General features: G+C 39.1%; 1 pseudogene; it reads right to left on the bottom strand.

Moving 5' to 3' along the window:
• Positions 1–20,994: 20,994 nt before the first annotated feature.
• LOC127668244 (uncharacterized) lies at positions 20,995–21,113 on the bottom strand (annotated as a pseudogene).
• Between the last annotated feature and the right edge of the window lie 212 nt (positions 21,114–21,325).

Here is a 21,325-nt window from a genome sequence, read left to right as displayed (position 1 = left end):
TCAAATTCATCTGGAATAACATAAAACCCAGGATAGCTAAAACTATTCTTAACAATAAAAGAACTTCTGGGGGAATCAGTATCTTGGACTTCAAGCAGTACTACAGAGCAATAGTGATAAAAACTGTGTGATATTGGTACAGTGACAGGCAGGAAGATCAATGGAATAGAATTGAAGACCCAGAAATGAACCCACACACCTATGGTCACTTGATTTTTGACAAAGGAGCTAAAACCATCCAGTGGAAAAAAGATGGCCTTTTAACAAATGGTGCTGGTTAAACTGGCAGTTAGCATGCAGAAGAATGCCCCTATGAGATGATAGCTCAGATCAAAGCAGTACATTTTTGATACTCTATAAGGGCACTTTATGCCTCCTCATATTCAACACATGTCATATACAACACTCTAGATTAACTTTGTAGAGTTTGATTTCATAATGGATTTATATAGCATGAGTCTGCTCTGTCTTTCTTGGCCTAGCATTATCTGTATGATTCATATTATTGGTTGTGGTTATGAATGCATCTTTCATAATCTTAGACAATTATTTCTAGTTTTAGGCTTCTGCAATAGAGCTTCTACGGGCACTAGTGTTCATGCATTTTGCAAGAAGTGCATTGTTGTTCATGTTTAATGGTGTAAGTGTGCATTTGGAGGGCAGCATACACAGGATTGGATACGGCAGGTCACAGAAACATGCATACTTGCTTTAATAGCCACTGATAAACAACTTTCCAAAGACTATCAGCTTTATTCCATCTACCTGTGTTTGGGAATTTGGGTTGATCCCTGTCCTAACCTAAATGTGGTTTTATTAATTAGGTTTTGAAAAGATTTTTGTTTCCTCCTTTATCATATAGTAGATTTGCTACTATATGATTACATTGTGAATTTCATATGTTTATGGTTAATATATACATTTCTTTATTGACATTTTTATCTTTCTTACAGGAATTTATCTTTTAATAAATTTTTTTCTATAAACATTGGCTACTTGCTTCTTTGTTTTTTTTTTTTTGTAGGCACTCATTATAAATTCTTGCTAAGAGCATTTTTAAGAATATACATATTACATTTTCTTCCTTTTAACTCCTAATAACTGTAAAGATGTCTGACTTTTCCTTGATTCTGCATTTCTTCCCTTTTCTGCAATCAGTTTTGAGTTTGTCAATTTTGCTAATGTTCGGACTATTTTTTTCCTTAATGATATTTCTTATTACTGTTTTCAAATTGTGTTGCTACAACTGTGGAAGGGGCTATTTAGGGGCAGGAAGTACAGCAGCAGGAGGATGGGAAAGGGAATAGAGCAGGGCAGTGGTAGGTGATGAAAAGGAAGAAAATGCATATGAAAATACCATCAATGAACCCATTATTTTGCATGCTTTGCTAAAAACAAATTTTAAAATGATAATGTTGCAACATCAGCATTCTTTTAAGTGTGTTTATGTTAACTATCCTTATTGAACATTCTTTTGATTTTACATTTTCTCACAGTTCTATCTCTTATCTAAAGATAAAGTTAATTTCTGTTTAATCCAGTCTGATCATAGCTACCCTTTAACTCAATATTTAACAGCCCTTTACATGGAATGTGATTCCTGATACCAGCTTCATGTTTTCTCTTAAAAATCATATCTAAATTATTTTTGATCTTTATGTATCTGTTCTTGACCTTTGTTTAAATGAGTCAACATATTTATTTTCTAATTAGCTACATCATACATTATAAATTCAGTAAAACATTATCACTTGTTCCTTTTAACATTTGCTCTCTATTTTTATACTTTGAAATTTTGTTTTATCTGTCCTCTAGTACAAAAATCTCCAGTAGATACATTTTTTTATCACAATGGAGAAACAGTTCCTTCATGCTCTTATATTTCTGGATTGTGCTTGATAACAGTGAATATTTAAGACAAATACCCATTTAATACAGGAGGCTTTGAGTTTTGGGGATGTTAGCTACTTATCCTTCACTTTCAACTCTCAGTCCCTCATGGCATCTTTACTACAAGGCCTTGATGGCACTTGGTACCAAAAATATGTAGGACATTCCTCTGCATAGAATATATGTAGAATTTGGAGATCCTCTTGCTCATAAGAGGGAGGGGGAAGGGGCAAATAGTAACTAAGAAGGTAAGGGGAGAGTGCTAGATTATTTGATTTCATTTGATGTCTTTCCCTTAAAACTATGGCAGTCATGAAAGACTGATATTGACTCTGGAAAGCAGAGAAGGTATTGAGTTTCATTTCAAAGTGGTGTAGTGATAGACAACTATAACACTAGAGGAAAGGAGATCAGAGATGGAGCAGAACTGCTGCTATAAACCTCTTGGGAACTAGCAGAAATATTGCAGCAATGTTTTCTGAGGCCTTGAAAATGAGAAGTTTAACAACTTCCTTTTTAAAAAGATTTAATTATTTTATGTATGGGTGTTTTCTCTTACTGTACAGCTGCAGGCCAGAAGAGTATCCTGAATTTGACAGGACTACAATTTTAGATGGTTGTAAGTTGCACTGTAGGTGCTGGGAATTACCTCTGAAAGAACCCTTAACATCTCTCCAGCTACCCAACACACTTTTCTTACCTTCCATGATTAAGAGACTAATTAAAAGGTTTTATACATAAAGAATTATGCCACAAAAGCAAAGCAGAGGCATTTAAGGACATAGAATAAGAATATCTGAGCATGGAAGTACACACCTTTAATCCCAGCACTCAAAAGCTGGAGGATGGCAGATGTATGTGAGTTTGAGGCCAGCCTGGCCTACATAGTGAGTTTTAGAACAGCCAGAGCTTCATAGTGAGACCCTGCCTTGATAAATGAATCAATAAATAAGTAAAAAAGAAGAAATAATTCCTTTCTTGGATTCACTGAATAAAGAAGGGGGATTTTTTTGTAGTTTTTTTTGTATTATACATGAGTATAAAGATAAACATTGAAAAAGCTTTTAGAAGTTATCTTCATAAAGTGATTAAGAGTAAAAGATATTTTAGGAAAACAAAGTACTATAGTAAAGTATTTAGATCAAATTATCCTCTAATGGGTGGACAATGCGCCTATTAGACTTGAAAGGCTAACAAATAAAAAATTCAATACCAGGAATGAATTATGATTTGTGGACTTGTTAGTTAACCAGTACTATAGACTCCACCAAATATACAGGGTATTGCCATTGCTCTTGGTTACCTTCTAGAACTTCTTGTTATCCTATTGCTGAAGACACTATATACTAGAGTAAAGATGCTACATTCTCCATAGGACATGGAGAAATCAAGCCAGAATTAGACTGAACAATACATCCATGCTGAGTCACTTTTATAGCTCCTAAAGGTATTATGACTATTACTAGAATAGAAAAAGCAATCTCCAATCTTACTCAGCTGTAAACCCTGTGAACTTCAATAATGACTACCCTGATAAGATTCGCCTACTGGTAGAATAATGGCATTAGTGTTATGGAAGTAATCAAATTCTTTGTCAGGAGGGGGTTGGATTTAGTCCCACTATACAAGATAGAACCCATATCTGACATTGCTACTATGATCAAGAACCTGTGGCTAGATAGGCTCTAGAGTAGAATCTATTACTGTTATGATGGTAAATGACATAATATTAAACTAAGTCATCACTATACCCATAGGCTAGTGTATCCCTCAGCTCTAGTCAGAGAATCTTCTTACAGTAGATGGCAATGAATACAAAGACCCATTCTACTGGCCAGTGAGCAGCAAATAAAAGACTATAGTATGCTCGGCCCTAAATAGGATGTTTATATTATACCCCTTCCCCAAAGGCCCAGAGACCATCATGAATGTGGAGTAAGAAAAGTTGTATGACAAGAGTTGGTCCTTGATACAGCAAAGGAGTGCTTGCTCTAGCCTCAGTGAGAGAAGACTCCCCTCACCCTCAAGAAACTTGAGGCCCCAGGGAATGGGAAGGACTGGTGGTGGTGAGGTGGATATGCTCTTTAGAGACAGGGGGAGGGTGAATGGGATGAGAAACTGGGAGGGTGGACCTGGATGGGGGTAATGACTGGACTATAAAAAAAATACAATTTTAAAAAGTGAAAGGAAAAAAAAAGAGAAATTAAATGAACTCAAAATAAGGAAATCGTATTTTCCTGACTCAATGGGGCAGTTGTATATATGAGCTCACAGCAACTGTGACAGCATAAAATGATCTGCATATGCTCAAGACAAATACAATCTCATCATCGTGGGTGGGGCAAATGAGTACAGACTCCCACTGCTGGCTAGGGAGCTACTGGCAATTAATAGCTTCCAGGAGAGGAAGAGCTGGGTTGCTTTAAGAGTATGAGCCAGGCTTGGTGAGAAGATTGCACTCCAGGGGTAGCCATAATCCTAAGAGTAATTGGGTGGTACAAACTGAACTTAATGGGTTAAAAAGGAGTGAACCCAAACTTGGATGTGTAGAGAGGTGGCACAAATTTAAGTGTGGATGGTGAATATGATAAAAATGTTTATGAAATTCTCAAACAATTAAGAAAAATATTATTTAAAAATGATAGGAATAAGGCTTCATTTAAAAGGAACCCATTCAATCTGCTTCTATTGGCAGGGCAGTGTGGGCTGCTATGAAAATACAAAAGGAAATGTGTTGGGTACCATTCCAGACTTTACTTTTTAACCAAACTCCAGATCAAGCTCTAGCTCCGCTGCCTTTGAATTATGAAACATTAAACAAATTATCCAATCTCTTGGGGCATTGGCTCCCTCCACCATGCATCACTTGCTATGAAAATACACAAGCAAACACATGCTGAGTACTTTTCCCAACACACTGAGTGTGACGAGATGCTAGCTATCAGTGTTTCTTCCACATGGTTAATTTGGTGTAAATGAGTGTGTATTTCACATCTTGTGTGTAGGATAATCTTTTTGAGTCTACTGACAGATCATTTTGTGAACCTTGGAGACAGCAAGAAACTTTTCCAGCCCTTCCAGCAGCAAGGGGTGGGGCTATGACTCTCCATTTCCTTCTTTTGGCCAAGAGGAATTTTCACACAGAGGTAGCATAAATTTGCTTCTCTTATGGAGGGTGGGGGCTGAGGGCGTTGCTGGGCGGCAGCTACCAAGTCAAAGCTTTTCTTGGGAAACTGACCACTCCCTACTGATTAGTTATCATGCTAAACTGTGTCTCCACCCTTCCTTGCTAAAGGTTCTGCAGCTGTTCTCAGAAGGAGACCCGCTGAAAGAGGTCGTTAGGGCTCAGAAACAGCTGGGATCTTTAAAGATCTGTCAGCAGCTCCCAGCAAAGTTCCAACACCCTGAGGTAATGATGGGAGGCGGGGTGGATCTCGGAGGAAAAGCTGATTATGCAATAAGCTAAAGCCCCTTTGATATCTGGTGACAGATATTAAGAAGCTGGCAAGCTGGAGAAGGGCACAGGGAAAGCTGGTGAGAGATGTTTCTCTCTAGGGATGGGTTGAAGGCAAACAAATGAGATCGGCTGGGAGGTGTCCAGGATGGGAAACAGGAGAAATTTTAAGGCTTCAGGGAATCGAGAGCTCATAATTAGCTGGTCAGAGCAATCAATAGTCATGTCGATTGTCATTTGCTTACAAATTGCACACCTGGTATCTCTCAGAAAAACCTTGCCACAGACATATTATATTTTCTCCTCTGAAGGTTATCATCAGGAATAGTGTCATCACCCATCACAGCCTCAGCCTTAGGATCCCAGATCTGAGAATTCCAACACAGAGTACACAGAAACCTTGAGGCTGGAGGGGGAGTGGTATTTCCAATACCCATTTGCACAGTTTACAGGGAGACTACTCATGAGCTGGGGTTAGACACTAAGCTTTTCATATCCAGAGATTATCACTGTGTATTTTTGGTTCTTTGTGTATTTTGCTTGAAAGTTATAAAAGCTCAACTCTAAACAATATATGGGTAATATTTGCTCATTGGTACTCCTTCCTAGGGTCAATGAGAGTACAATCTCCTCTTCTAAAAAAAAGCCTTGGTGAGACAGAATTCCCAAGAACACCAGGTTCACTAGGAGCATGGGATATACATGCCTTTTTCCTTATTGATGGGGAAATGTGTGAGCATGAGCCCAAACATCTGAAACTGTGAACCAAGTCAATCTTTTCTCTTTCGGTATGCTTCTTTGAGGTATTTTATGACAGTCATACAAAGCTGACTAACACAAATACCAATACCATAAGTTAGTCTAGGCTTTCTGAAGACAAAAACAAATAGGCCTGTCTCAAACCCTCAAGATGACAGACTTACTGGTGGGTCAAGATCAACCAGGTAATAATTAGAGTCAGTGCCATAGGGGAAGAAAAGAGATGTGTGTGTGTGTGTGTGTGTGTGTGTGAATGCACATGCATGCACGTGTGTGTAGAGGTCAGAAGTTACAGAGTGTCTGTCTTCCTTTCTCCTTCACCTTGTCATTAGAGACTCGGCTCATTAATGAATGCAGGGTTTACACTGGCTGGCCAGTGCTCTTCAAGTCTGACTCTTTTGCACTAGGGTTCCGGCAAGCACTATCCACCATGCCCAACTTTTCCAACGAGGCCAGAGATCCAGTTTAGGTGCTTGTATTCATATGGCTGGCAATTTATAGACTGAGCCATCCCTTGAACACTGTAAGCAAGAGGTTTTTGGTGAGAGGGTTTGGATTTGAGACATGCTGTGTCACTTACTAGCCACGTGACCTTAAATGCTTACATTATCTCTGAATCTCACTTTCATCATCACACAAAGCGAATGGGGCTATTTATCTCTCAGAGCTGTGGTGATGCAGATTTGAGAAAACATTTGAAAAAAATGATTGCATATTGTACAGCTCAGCAGACATATTCGTTAGATGACTATAGTGTTAAAAATACCAAGAAAGCACTGGTGAGACCAGCAGAGGATGACTCTGACTGCAGAGAAGGATCAGGCAGGAGCCAGTGATTCAGGAAGTCTTGCATAAAATCTGGGTTAAGATTTCAGAGAACTTTGAGTATAGTCTGGTAGAAGGAGGCAGACACAGGGGAAGAAGTGAGTGGTTTGAGCCTCCTATCTATAGTTCACATTTTGAACCTCTAAATATACAACCTAGGGCAATGCTAGTTTCACTAGAGAGTACTTGTTCAACAAGTACGGGAAAATTGGGCAAACCAGGAACTCAGAGACCTTATGGCTCTCAAATTGTTCAAAGGGCCTCTTTTTTCAATGGTGGAACTAGTCCAGTGTCTTCCGAAGTTGCAGAATAACCCTGATCTCAATTAAAAGATAAATTACTTGATTAATTACCAAGTGCTTTCGAGCCAAGTTGATGGGGGCCAGTCAATAAGGTCAACTTGATTTCTTTTTTCTTGTCACTAAGGCATGCTTTAAAACTTTTGTGTAACTTCTCTGGGGATTTGCTCAAGGTACCAGGCATTGAAATAGGAGGAAAAGCAGTTCTGTACATCTCTGTATGCTCTTTAACTCTGTTTGGTAGATTTTGTCTATTTCAGGGAAAAACTAATTCACGGGTAAACACTGACTAAGACTTTAAGGTAACTGGAAGATAACAAGAGTCAAGCATGTGGGGCAAAGAAAATCAGAGTAGCCTTTTGAAAAAAAGCTTTGGATAGAATAAGCCTATGAGTAGTTATGAACTATAGATATATTTTGAGGTTTAAATATATTATAAAGATATAATATATAATACATTTCCTGGAATATCACCTTTCTTCCTGGGGCTTGTTTGGAGATTTCTTAGCTTGTTTTGTTCTATTCCTTCAGAAGTAGAAACGTGACCACCTAGGTACATAAATCTATTGGCTATTACAGCTGAGTCCCAGCATTTGTCCCGGGCTTAACCATTCAAACTACTTCCTGTCCCTTTTCACTATCTTAGAACATGTCCTTTGTTAGGCTGCAGTATTTGTTGATCCATGAAGTTACCACGAAGATTCACATCTAAGACATGGAGAGTGATCCACACAGCTGTTAGGATGTCTGTCACATGTCTTGACAAGTCATAGCTAAACAACTCATTAGAATTTCCAATTATAAGATGATGAAATATCTTATTGCATAAGTCAGTTTGTCCACCTTATGCTGTTTACAAGCAGCTTTACTCCTTGTCGGCCTGCAGTAAGGCACCAAGCATTTAGGAAGGAAGTGTAAGCATTATCATAGATGATAGGCTGCTACTATGATTCATCTATCTTTCCATCCATAAACATTTTCTGAACTTCATTCATGAATCAGATGCTATGGATGCACAGATTATTATGATATATTTGTTTACTTTCGAGAGCATCATATTGTAGGAAAACTTACAAACAAACCATTAAAGACCAGAAATGTTTTTGAGAGTAAAGAGCATGATGTTTCATGCTTAGAAATTACCTCTAAGATTTGATAAGAATATATACACATGATAAATATGTCTAAATTGTGTTTCTTGTTACTAGTATATTCGCTGTTGGATGAACGAGGGCAGGATGAAAGAGGATGAAATAGTTTTAATGAAAAACCCATGGGTTAGAAAAGAGAGATGTGTTGGAACTAAATGGCAGATTGTATGGTCGGCTGTTTTCGAGCTCAGACAAAGGGAGAAATCCCAGAGAATAGCCATCCAGCAGGGGAGGATTCACACAGATAATACTGCCCTCAAGAGAGCTTTCATTTTGAGGGGTGAGCTGGATTCTGATGAGGTATCCATGAAGCAAGTGGGGTCTTAAATCTATGGAAGGGCAGACCAGTATGAACGTGAATAACCAATTCATACCAGCAAGTCAATTTTGTCCTGGTGGCTAAGAAGATTTCAGGGGAGGCTGAAAAGTACTGAAGATGGAATGAACAGAACCAGGATAGCCACAGAGCTCCAGATGTTTCTACACTCAATCAGGTTTAGTTTGTCTACAATAGCAAAAACTCATACTAGTTGTACTTTAGACAAAAGAGATATTTTCTCTGTCTCGGATGTCTAAATATAATCATTCTGGGACTTGCATGATTTCCTCTGGGGTTCCTGAACTACTATTATGGTGTCAATGCTGGTAGGCTTCCCAATTCATTACATATATTATGTTTAGTAAATAATAATAAGTCATTAAACTTTAGATATATTGTATTTAAATATAAATAAACTTTAAAATATATTAAATTTTAGGGCGTATGTAGTTTCCGTCTCTGTTGCAATGTGCACCAAATGAAATGGTACTGAGTCTGTGAAATGATTAAGTCATGAAGGTGGAATTAGATTTCTCTCTTAGAAAACAGGTTACAGTAAGTAAGCATCCTTATTTAATTAAACATGGGAGGTGGCAGGAACAGGTCATCATCTATGAAACCAAGAGAGCACCTTTGCCAAACACAAGGTCTGTTGGTAGGCTAGTTTTAACTGTGAGCAATAGTGGTATACTGTTTAGAGATTTCCCAGTATAAAGTATTTTTACCAGTAAGAATAGACTGTGACAGCTGTTGTTATATTATGATCTGCTTTCTACAGGTTAGTGTTCTTGCCCAAGTTGATCAAAATGGCTCCCTGCTAAGACCGACTCTCATACACATGGAATAGGAAGGAGAGTATACATATCCCTCCCACCTGAAGGCAAGATCTAGACAGTGATCTAGGCAAGATGAAGACACTGATCACTGCTATTTAGTCTTCTTGTTGATAACTCAGTCACATGGGCAAAGCTAGTTACAAGAAGGGCTAGAAAGCATTGCATATGAATGATTCTATACTTGAGGATAAGAGATTTTTATTTTTAAAAGATATTAAACTTTATATTATGTTTAAGAAATAACAATTTCAATGTTTAAAATTATTAAACATTAAATATATTATATTTAAATATAAATAAACTTCAAAATATATTAAACTTTAGGGCACAGGTTGTTTCTGCCTCTGTTACAATCTCACTTCCTAGCAGGCACAACTCAGACATATTGCAGTGAGGTTGGTAGCTGTGGCTAATCTACATTTTTCTTCCAACTGCAGCCATTAATTTAATAATGAAAATGGAGGAAACAGAAGAGATGTGCCAAGTGATCTTTAGCCACTTTCCACAGGAACTTGATCTTTACCCCACCATGGAGAATCTGGCAATGTCACTGTACTGAGATACCTGAAACAATTTTCTTGTGACTTAAGGGTTGCTCAAATTAGCTCATGGATTGAAAGGTTGAACACCCAATAGCAGACAGGAATTCCCACTGGGTTGGGCACTGGTGAGGGTGATAAAGGGTGACAGTAGCAGTAAGATAATGGAGTATGGCTAGGGATGAAGCATCACATTTCAGAGTGTGTGCAGGGGAGGGAGGGAGTGAAGGAGAGAGAGAGAGTGAGGAGGGAGACCACACTCAGGACCAATCCTCCAATACACCAAATGCCTCCAATGGTAGTGACTATGAATAAGGTTAAAAACAGCAAATAGAAGTGATGAATGACCATTTTGACCCATTACAAAGATCCAGCTACCTTACATTTATTAAATATGTCAAACATTTCATGATTATGAACTTAGTCTTTATGATTCTTTCAGATAAATATTTTCTTTTATATATGGAGATACCAAAAGCTTGGGAAACAAGTTAAATTTGACTCTAAATGTAAGAAAGAGCCTAGATATTTTCCACTGCATACAGCTAGTGCGTGTCACCAAAGTCAGCCATCGTGTTTTTGTCATAAATTGGTTACTTTATTGATTCACCAATTAATGACTTAATTTCAACAGTGAATTTTAAGTGCCAACGAGGTTATTAGTCTAAGTTCTTGATGCGTCAGGGCTTACACTCAAGGTAGAAAATGAGTCAGGAAGTGAAATAAGCTGAGTCATTATATATTTCTTTTGACTTAGACCTTTTTATTACAAAGAAAAAGTAATACAATGGTTGTCATTTAGTCAATGCATATTGAACTAATTAAAGACCTTGCCCTGAGCAACACCACAGCAATGACTTCAGATTTGGAACGGTATGCGTTTGTAGAGGAAGGGTGGAACATTTTGCTATTATGACTGTGGCTTTCATCCAAAAGACAGACTGTCTTTGTATCATCTGACTGTGTTTGGACTACTGGGCACAGTTAACGGGGTCCCTATGTCTTCCAAGCACAGACGTTCAACTCTGTCTGTGGAGGCTGCTCTCAAACCAAGGACATGCAGAGGCCAGGAGGAAGGAGGACCTGCACATGGAGCCAAGAGTTAGCATATTATTAGCTCATTTCTTGGCCATGTTACTGGAGCAAGATTGCCCTTTTCTGTGAAAAACACCATTCACCATTTCAGAATTATGAAAGGCAACACGAGAAAACAAAGCAAGAGCCTTTTAAATCCATGTATTTTGAACAATCCCTGGATTTAGTAACGAATACAGGCATTCCAGCATCAGATGAGCCCAGTGAGGACACTGCTGCTGGACACTACTTATCTCTGCTCTTGTTCCCTTCACTTCCCCACTCTCTCTTGGTCACAAATCCAAGACAACTCTATGGTGGAGCCGTGGGTAACCATGACTCTGTGATGATGATTTTGTATAGGAAAGTGTGGTGGACATGTGCAGGTCAGAGAACAGCTTGAGTGAGTCAGTTCATTTCTTACATCATGTAAGTTCTGCAGATTAAACTCAGGTCTTCCGACTTGGGAGCAGGTGCCTTTACCTGCTGAGGCATCTCACAGATCCTTTCATTTTTTTATTACTTTAAACATACACTGTTTTACATGTCTGTCTATCTATCTATCTATCTATCTATCTATCTATCTATCTATCTATCTATCTATCTATCGTGTTTGTGAACTTCTTTCTCATTTCACTTTTTCTGTTTCAACACACACGTGCCAACTTTTGTCAATGCAAAACAAACCAAAGATTTAAAAAGTCATTTGTGTTAGAGTTCTTGGGCTCAAGCTCATCTTTTGGGTTGGGTACGTCTCTCTGTGTGCATGTAGATACATGTATCAATTGAATCTGATGACTGGAAATGGGCAGTTGATTTGGGTTTATGAGGTCATGGAAAAAACAGCCAACCAACAGCTTTATTTGGAAGACAGACTTCTCATGGAATTGAAGCAGAATTGCCCTGTAAGAGGTGCAGAGAGATAATCTGAAGCTTAAATATAAAGTGTAGAATAGTCTTACAAGAGAGGAAGAGAGTCTGAGAGGTTTAGAGACACAATTGCAGGCGCACCAAGGTCAGAGATGTGTGCTTGTTCCTCTCACTGAGTAGGAGTGGAAAAACCTCAGGGGCAGAACTCCAGCCCAGACTATTATAAGGACAATAGCAAAGTCATGCCTATGAGGAGGCCCTTGCTGTGAGGGATCTCCTCATCTCATAATCCACAACTTCAACCTTCATCACTATATCAAGCTTTATTTTAAGGCACCCATGGCAGTAGAAGCAATGACTAGGGACTAAAAGGTAGGCAACTCTTTCTCTTCTCAGTGCCATAGAAGATCCAGGTACTAGGATGATCTAAATAAAGGTGTATATGTGTGTGTGGGAGCTCCAACTGCTCCTTACGTGGCACTTCCTTTCAGGCACGGAGGATAGGGTTCTAAGCCAGCTTTTATCTAAATTAGAAAAAGGGAGAAATGTGATAGCTCTTGCACCTGCATGGAAAGAGCAAATCTATGCCTGATATAGATGTGTTTTTAAAAACACAATGAGAGTGAAATCACACTGTATAATGTATCATGATCCTCCCATGGTGCTAAATATTCTCTTGTAACATAATTTAAAATAACTGCATAGTAACTGAGATATAGACAAAATACAATTTTTCTAGTTCTCCTTAACGAAATATTTGACTTCTTCTAGTTACTACCATATATGCTATATAGAATACATTACAATAAATAAAATTTTAATAAATTTACTTCTGTTGCTGTGTGCTTCAGCCCATATTCTTCCATTTTTTCTATAATATTTTTGAAAAACCCTCAAATCAAAAGATTTACTGAATTTTAAACTTTTAAACTCTTGATATATGTCAATAAAGTATTCCATAGAAAGGTAGCATCAGCCTCCTTTTACCAGAAGGATGGGGAGTTGTCCATTTCCTGGCACATTCATCAATGCTGGGAAGCAACATTTCTTCCTTGTTGGCAGTGGAATTGGTGGATAATGGTATTGTCATCTTTTGACACCATTTAACAAAAAAGGAAATGAATTTCTCACCTTAGTTTCAGACCTCTATTTAATTTATAGACCTCATTCTCCTCTGTCAGTTGATGTTTGCTCTGCTGAATAGAGACCATAAGCTGTGCAAATTTCTAGGAAGATGGATGCAAAGGGGAGGACAAGAGGGGAAGGAGGCAGCAGTGGGAAACACCCTCAATGTTAACTTCCCATTGCTGAAGAGGAGGCTCTGGAGGCTTGGTATTTGCTGACTATGTGCATTTGAAGGGCTCATTGTACTCTCTGTCTCATGCTCTTATCTGAGGAGATAATCACACCCACCTCATTGACTTGTTGAAGGAGCAAATGGGGGAGTACCTTAAGTATGATGCCAACCCTGGGTCATACCAAGGCTCCAAGAAGTGTTGATTGTTATCACTACTATCCCAGCCTTATCCTTCGGAACCATCGCCTATTTCCGTCATTTGACTCTGCTACTATAGGCTGTTTTAAAGATGTATGGATAATTTACATATGTTCATATTATACTCTGAAATGTTATGCCACATGCATGCATACATAAGCTACATACAAATGTCTATTTCTCATATGTAGGTTGTATATATGTATTGTACAATTCCTACAACAACTATAAAAAGATACTATAGGTTGTCTTTTTTTTTCTTTTGAGAAAAGTATTTCTCTGTTCATCTGGAGGTTAGACCTGCAAGATTAAGACATCAGCATCTTTGCTTTTTCCTGAGGCCTTGCTCCTTTGTCAATATGACCTTGCCACCAAGTCCTTCCTTAGTTGTTCCTCTTTGTATATTCATTCTTTGCATCTCATTATGTACCTACCTTCTTCTTAGGAAAAAGTCAGTTCCTCACATGGGAGTAAGATCTGCTCCAGTGCCTGTATTTTAGTGTTTATCTCTTTAAAAAACTGTATCTTCAAATATAGTTGCATTCTGAGAAGTGAGCATAGAACTTAAACACATGAATACCAGAGAGGACATAATTCAGCTCCTAACACTGGAAATACATAAGGAATAAGATTAAAGGACTTATTTAGTGTTCAGCCCCATATAATAATCATTCACATTTTAATTTAGTTAAAACCAGTATGTAGTTGAGTTTCATACTAATAGAGGATGTGAGAAGATTTTTTTTTATTATTTGATATAATTTATTTACATTTCAAATGATTTCCCCTTTTCTAGCCCCCCCACTCCCCGAAAGTCCCACAAGCCCCCTTCTCTTCCCCTGTCCTCCCACCCACCCCTTCCCACTTCCCCGTTCTGGTTTTGCTGAATACTGTTTCACTGAGTCTTTCCAGAACCAGGGGCCACTCCTCCTTTCTTCTTGTACCTCATTTGATGTGTGGATTATGTTTTGGGTATTCCAGTTTTCTAGGTTAATATCCACTTATTAGTGAGTGCATACCATGATTCACCTTTTGAGTCTGGGTTACCTCACTTAGTATGATATTCTCTAGCTCCATCCATTTGCCTAAGAATTTCATGAATTCATTGTTTCTAATGGCTGAATAGTACTCCATTGTGTAGATATACCACATTTTTTGCATCCACTCTTCTGTTGAGGGATACCTGGGTTCTTTCCAGCATCTGGCAATTACAAATAGGGCTGCTATGAACATAGTAGAACATGTATCCTTATTACATGGTGGGGAGTCTTCTGGGTATATGCCCAGGAGTGGTATAGCAGGATCTTCTGGAAGTAAGGTGCCCAGTTTTCGGAGGAACCGCCAGACTGATTTCCAGAGTGGTTGTACCAATTTGCAACCCCACCAGCAGTGGAGGAGTGTTCCTCTTTCTCCACACCCTCTCCAACACCTGCTGTCTCCTGAATTTTTAATCTTAGCCATTCTGACTGGTGTAAGATGAAATCTTAGGGTTGTTTTGATTTGCATTTCCCTAATGACTAATGAAGTTGAGCATTTTTTAAGATGCTTCTCCGCCATCCGAAGTTCTTCAGGTGAGAATTCTTTGTTTAACTCTGTACCCCATTTTTTAATAGGGTTGTTTGGTTTTCTGGAGTCTAACTTCTTGAGTTCTTTATATATATTGGATATTAGCCCTCTATCTGATGTAGGATTGGTGAGGATCTTTTCCCAATTTGTTGGTTGCCGATTTGTCCTCTTGATGGTGTCCTTTGCCTTACAGAAACTTTGTAATTTTATGAGGTCCCATTTGTCAATTCTTGCTCTTAGAGCATACGCTATTGGTGTTCTGTTCAGAAACTTTCTCCCTGTACCGATGTCCTCAAGGGTCTTCCCCAGTTTTTTTTCTATTAGCTTCAGAGTGTCTGGCTTTATGTGGAGGTCCTTGATCCATTTGGATTTGAGCTTAGTACAAGGAGACAAGGATGGATCAATTCGCATTCTTCTGCATGCTGACCTCCAGTTGAACCAGCACCATTTGTTGAAAAGGCTATCTTTTTTCCATTGGATGTTTTCAGCCTCTTTGTCGAGGATCAAGTGGCCATAGGTGTGTGGGTTCATTTCTGGATCTTCAATCCTGTTCCATTGATCCTCCTGCCTGTCACTGTACCAATACCATGCAGTTTTTAACACTATTGCTCTGTAGTATTGCTTGAGGTCAGGGATACTGATTCCCCCAGATTTCCTTTTGTTGCTGAGAATAGTTTTAGCTATCCTGGGTTTTTTGTTGTTCCAGATGAATTTGATAATTGCTCTTTCTAACTCTGTGAAGAATTGAGTTGGGATTTTGATGGGTATTGCATTGAATCTGTATAGTGCTTTAGGCAAAATGGCCATTTTAACTATATTGATTCTACCGATCCATGAGCATGGGAGGTTTTCCCATTTTTTGAGGTCTTCTTCCATTTCCTTCTTCAGAGTCTTGAAGTTCTTGTCATACAGATCTTTCACATGTTTGGTAAGAGTCACCCCAAGATACTTTATACTGTTTGTGGCTATTGTGAAGGGGGTCATTTCCCTAATTTCTTTCTCAGCCTGCTTATCCTTTGAGTATAGGAAGGCCACTGATTTGCTTGAGTTGACTTTATAACCTGCCACTTTGCTGAAGTTGTTTATCAGCTGTAGGAGCTCTCTAGTGGAGTTCTTTGGGTCACTTAGGTAGACGATCATGTCGTCTGCAAATAATGATAGTTTGACTTCTTCCTTTCCAATTTGTATCCCTTTGACCTCCTTATGTTGTCGAATTGCCCGAGCTAGTACCTCAAGTACAATATTGAAAAGATAAGGAGAAAGGGGGCAGCCTTGTCTGGTCCCTGATTTCAGTGGGATTGCTTCAAGTTTCTCTCCATTTAGTTTGATGCTGGCTACCGGTTTGCTGTATATTGCTTTTACTATGTTTAGGTATGGGCCTTGAATTCCTGTTCTCTCCAAGACTTTAAGCATGAAGGGATGCTGAATTTTGTCAAATGCTTTTTCAGCATCCAATGAAATGACCATGTGGTTTTGTTCTTTGAGTTTGTTTATGTAGTGGATTGTATTGATGGATTTCCGTATATTGAACCAACCCTGCATTCCCGGGATAAAGCCTACTTGATCATGGTGGATGATCGTTTTGATGTGTTCTTGGATTCGGTTGGCAAGAATTTTATTGAGTATTTTTGCATCGATGTTCATAAGGGAAATTGGTCTGAAGTTCTCTTTCTTTGTTGGATCTTTGTGTGGCTTTGGTATCAGCGTAATTGTGGCTTCGTAGAAGGAATTAGGTAGTGTTCCTTCTGTTTCTATTTTGTGGAATAGTTTGAAGAGTATTGGTGTTAACTCTTCTTTGAAGGTCTGGTAGAATTCTGCACTGAAGCCATCTGGTCCTGTGCTTTTTTTGGTTGGAAGACTTTCTATGACTCCTTCTATTTCTTTAGGCATTATGGGACTGTTTAGATGGTCTAGTTGGTCCTGATTTAATTTTGGTATTTGGTATCTGTTAAGGAAATTGTCCATTTCCTCCAGATTCTCCAGTTGTGTTGAGTATAGGCTCTTGTAGTAGGATCTGATGATTTTTTGGATTTCCTCAGTTTCCGTTGTTATATCTCCCTTTTCATTTCTAAGTTTGTTAATTTGGATACTTTCTCTGTGCCCTTTGGTCATTCTGGCTAAGGGTTTATCTATCTTGTTGATTTTCTCAAAGAACCAGCTCCTGGTATTGTTGATTTTTTTGTATGGTTCTCTTTGTTTCTACTTGATTGATTTCGGCCCTGAGTTTGATGATTTCCTGCCTTCTACTCCTCCTGGGCGAAATAGCTTCTTTTTGTTCCAGGGCTTTCAGGTGTGTCATTAAGCTGGTAATGTATGCTCTCTCCATTTTCTTTTTGGAGGCACTCAGGGCTATGAGTTTTCCTCTTAGCACTGCTTTCATTGTGTCCCATAGATTTGGGTATGTTGTGTTTTCATTTTCATTGTGTTCTAAAAAGTCTTTAATTTCTTTCTTTATTTCTTCCTTGACCAAGGTATCATTGAGTAGAGTATTGTTCAGTTTCCACGTGTATGTGGGCTTTCTGTTGTTTCTGTTGCTATTGAAGACCACTTTTACTCCATAGTGATCAGATAGGAGGCATGGGATTAGTTCTATCTTCTTATATTTGTTGAGGTCTGTCTTGTGACCAATTATATGGTCGATTTTGGAGAAGGTACCATGAGGTGCTGAGAAAAAGGTATATTCTTTTGTTTTAGGATAGAATGTTCTATATATATCTGTTAAATCTAATTGGTCCAAAGCTTCAATTAGTTTCATTGTGTCCCTGTTTAGTTTCTGTTTTCCTGATCGGTCCATTGAGGAAAGTGCAGTGTTGAAGTCACCCACAATTATTGTGTTAGGTGCAATGTGTGCTTTTAGTTTTAATAAAGTTTCTTTTACGAAAGAGGGTGCCCTTGCATTTGGGGCATAGATGTTCAGGATTGACAGTTCTTCTTTTTGTATTTTTCCTTTGACCAGCAAGAAGTGTCCCTCAGGGTCTCTTTTGATGACTTTGGGTTGAAAGTCAATTTTATCTGATATTAAAATGGCTACTCCAGCTTGTTTCCTGAGACCATTTGCTTGTAAAATTGTCTTCCAGCCTTTTACTCTAAGGTAGTGTTTGTCTTTGACCCTGAGGTGTGTTTCCTGTAAGCAGCAAAATGTAGGGTCCTGTTTACGTATCCATTCAGTTAGTCTGTGTCTTTTTATTGGGGCATTAAGTCCATTGATGTTAAGAGATATTAAGGAATAGTGATTGTTACTTCCTATCATTTTTGACGTTATTTTTTAAATTTGAATGCTTATCTTCTTTTGGGTTTGATGAAAGGTTACTATCTTGCTTTTTCCAGGGTGAAGTTTCCCTCCTTGTATTGGTGTTGTCCTCCTATTATCCTTTTTAGGGCCGGGTTTGTGGATAGATATTGGGTAAACTTGGTTTTGTCATGAAATATCTTAGTTTCTCCATCTATGGTGATTGAGAGTTTTGCTGGATATAGTAGTTTTGGTTGGCATTTGTGTTCTCTTAGAGTCTGCATGAGATCTGCCCAGGACCTTCTAGCCTTCATAGTCTCAGGTGAAAAGTCTGCTGTGATTCTGATAGGTCTTCCTTTATATGTTACTTGGCCTTTTTCTCTTACTGCCTTTAGAATTCTTTCTTTGTTTAGAACATTTGGTGTTTTGATTATTATGTGACGGGAAGTATTTCTGTTCTGGTCCAGTCTGTTTGGAGTTCTGTAGGCTTCTTGTATATTCATGGGCATCTCTCTCTTTAGGTTAGGGAAGTTTTCTTCCATAATTTTATTGAAGATGTTTGCTGGCCCTTTAAGTTGTAAATCTTCACTCTCATCTATGCCTATAATCCTTAGGTTTGGTCTTCTCATTGTGTCCTGGATTTCCTGGATATTTTGGGTTACAAGCTTTTTGCATTTTCTTTAACTGTTGAGTCCATGGTTTCTATGGAATCTTCAGCATCTGAGATTCTTTCTTCTATCTCTTGTATTCTGTTGTTGATATTTGCATCTCTGACCCCTGATTTCTTCCCAAGGCTTTCTATCTCCAAAGTTGTCTCCCTTTGAGTTTTCTTAGTTGTTTCTACTTCTGATTTTAGATCCTGGATGGTTTTGCTTAGCTCCTTCACTTGCATGTTTGTGTTTTCCTGTAATTCTTTAAGAGATTTTTGTGTTTCGTCTTTCATGACCTCAGCCTGTTGACCAAAGTTCTCCTGTATTTCTTTAAGAGATTTTTGTGTTTCGTCTTTCATGACCTCAGCCTGTTGAGCAAAGTTCTCCTGTATTTCTTTAAGTGTTTTTTGCATTTCCTCCTTGTTGGCTTTTGTATTCTCCTGGATTTCTTTCAATGATTTTTGTGTTTCCCTTGCAAGGGCTTCTAACTTTTGATCCATTTTCTCCTGAATTTCTTTATGTATGTCCTTCATGTGTTCCTGTACCAGCATCATGACCAGTGATTTTAAATCCAAATCTTGTTTTACTGGTGTGATGGGGTATCCAGGACATGTTGGTAGAGGAGAATTGGGTTCAGATGTTGCCATATTGCCTTGATTTCTGTTAGTGACGTTCCTGCGTTTGCCTTTTGCCATCTAGATCTCACTGGTGTTAGTTTATCTTGTCAGTGCTGGACTCACCAGTGCAAGCTGCCCCTTCCCAGTTGGCCTCTGGTGCACAGCTTACCTCCTGCACTGCTTGTAGACAGTGTGCTGCTGCCCAGGCTGTTCCGATCCCAAAGCAGGCACCCGAAGGCTCCCGCTGGGGCCCGCTGGATTCACTGGAGCACACTGACTTCTCCCAGCTGGCCGCCCGGAAGCCCAGCTAGCCACTTGCAGGACTTGGAGATGTAATGCTGCTGCCCAGACTGATCTCAGTCTGTCCGATTCCTGGAGTACGGAACCAAGATGGATGCTCCTCTCCTGACTGGTGGGAGGCCGAGTTCTGAAGTGGCCTCCGTGCAGGAAAGGCGCCGCACAACTGCAGCTGCTTGCTGCCCGGCTGGTCAGCGAAGGTCAGTGGTCGTGGGCGCAGGGCCTAACTGGTCCCTGTGACGCCTTGGTTCCACTGCTGATGGCCCTTCAGCTGGAGCAGCCACTGCTGCTGCTTCCGCCGCCGCTCGTGAGAAGATTTTAATACAATTTTTTAAAGAGAAACTACTTGTACTTTTAGGGAATTAGAACGGGAGGAAGGGCAAAGCAAGGAACAGAGGGACTCACAGAGACTTTCACTCCACAAGATTTTATTGTCAAAGGCACTCAGTACTTTTGGAATACTGTTGCAGAGCCTGGGATATTACATTCCCAAGGTGGAAAGGACAACAGGCACTTTCTTCACACTTACACAGAAATGAGAATGTTAAGTGTTGCTTCAATCCTTCCTCTGACCATGAGACTCAGTCCAGTGAGGTCCAGTATTTGCATCTTTCTTCTAGTACTATAGTTAGTTTTAAAATTCAGGCTTTCTAATTTGTATGCATTTGAGGGTCTTGCCTGCATGTGCATATGTGCACTGCATGTGTGCTTGGTGTTATCAGAGTTCAGAAGAGGTGTAGGATTTGTTGGGAACTGGAGTTACTGGTGGCTGCAAAGCACCTTGTGAGTGCTGGGAATCAAATCTTGGTCCTCTGTAAGAAGATCAACTGCTCCTAACCATGAATCCTCTCTCCTGTGCTCTTCTCTTTTGTTTTCACTTAAAAAGAACATGTGAAATTTACATTTCTATGTTATCTGAGATAAAAATACTCCCAATATTGAATGAGTTCTCTCAACATTTATCAGTGAAGTAGAACATGTGGGCTTCAGGGGACCCGAATAAGCAGAAAATGAGTGGTTGGTGCCTAGATACACGTGAGAGGTGAGCATGCAAGCCTTTGATGTTAACTTCTCTTCCAATTTTTCTTTTTTTAATTTATTTTTTATTTTATTTTATTTTTTAAAGCCTACAGCACCCGGTATTCCCAGGCAGTCTCTCATCCAAGTACTAACCAGGCCTGACCCTGCTTAGCTTCTGAGATCAGACAAGATCGGGCACGTTCAGGGTGGTATGGCTGTAGACCCAATTTTTCTTATTGGCTCCTTTTTGGTTTTAAAACAAGTGTTCAACCGAACTATAGTTTTAGAATTAGCAAATGATAAAAAGTGAAGTGTTGTAACCTTATGGTAACTGAGGGAGTTTATAATTGGTTTTGATGTTCTGATAAATCAATAGGATCTTATATTGATATGAAAAAGGTTTGTTTCAGGGACAATGCCTGGTCCCTAGTCCCT

This window comes from Apodemus sylvaticus, chromosome 17 (assembly GCF_947179515.1).
Source record: "Apodemus sylvaticus chromosome 17, mApoSyl1.1, whole genome shotgun sequence".
In the NCBI taxonomy this organism is placed as follows: Eukaryota; Metazoa; Chordata; class Mammalia; order Rodentia; family Muridae; genus Apodemus; species Apodemus sylvaticus.
This window is presented reverse-complemented; position numbering and strand designations above follow the sequence as displayed.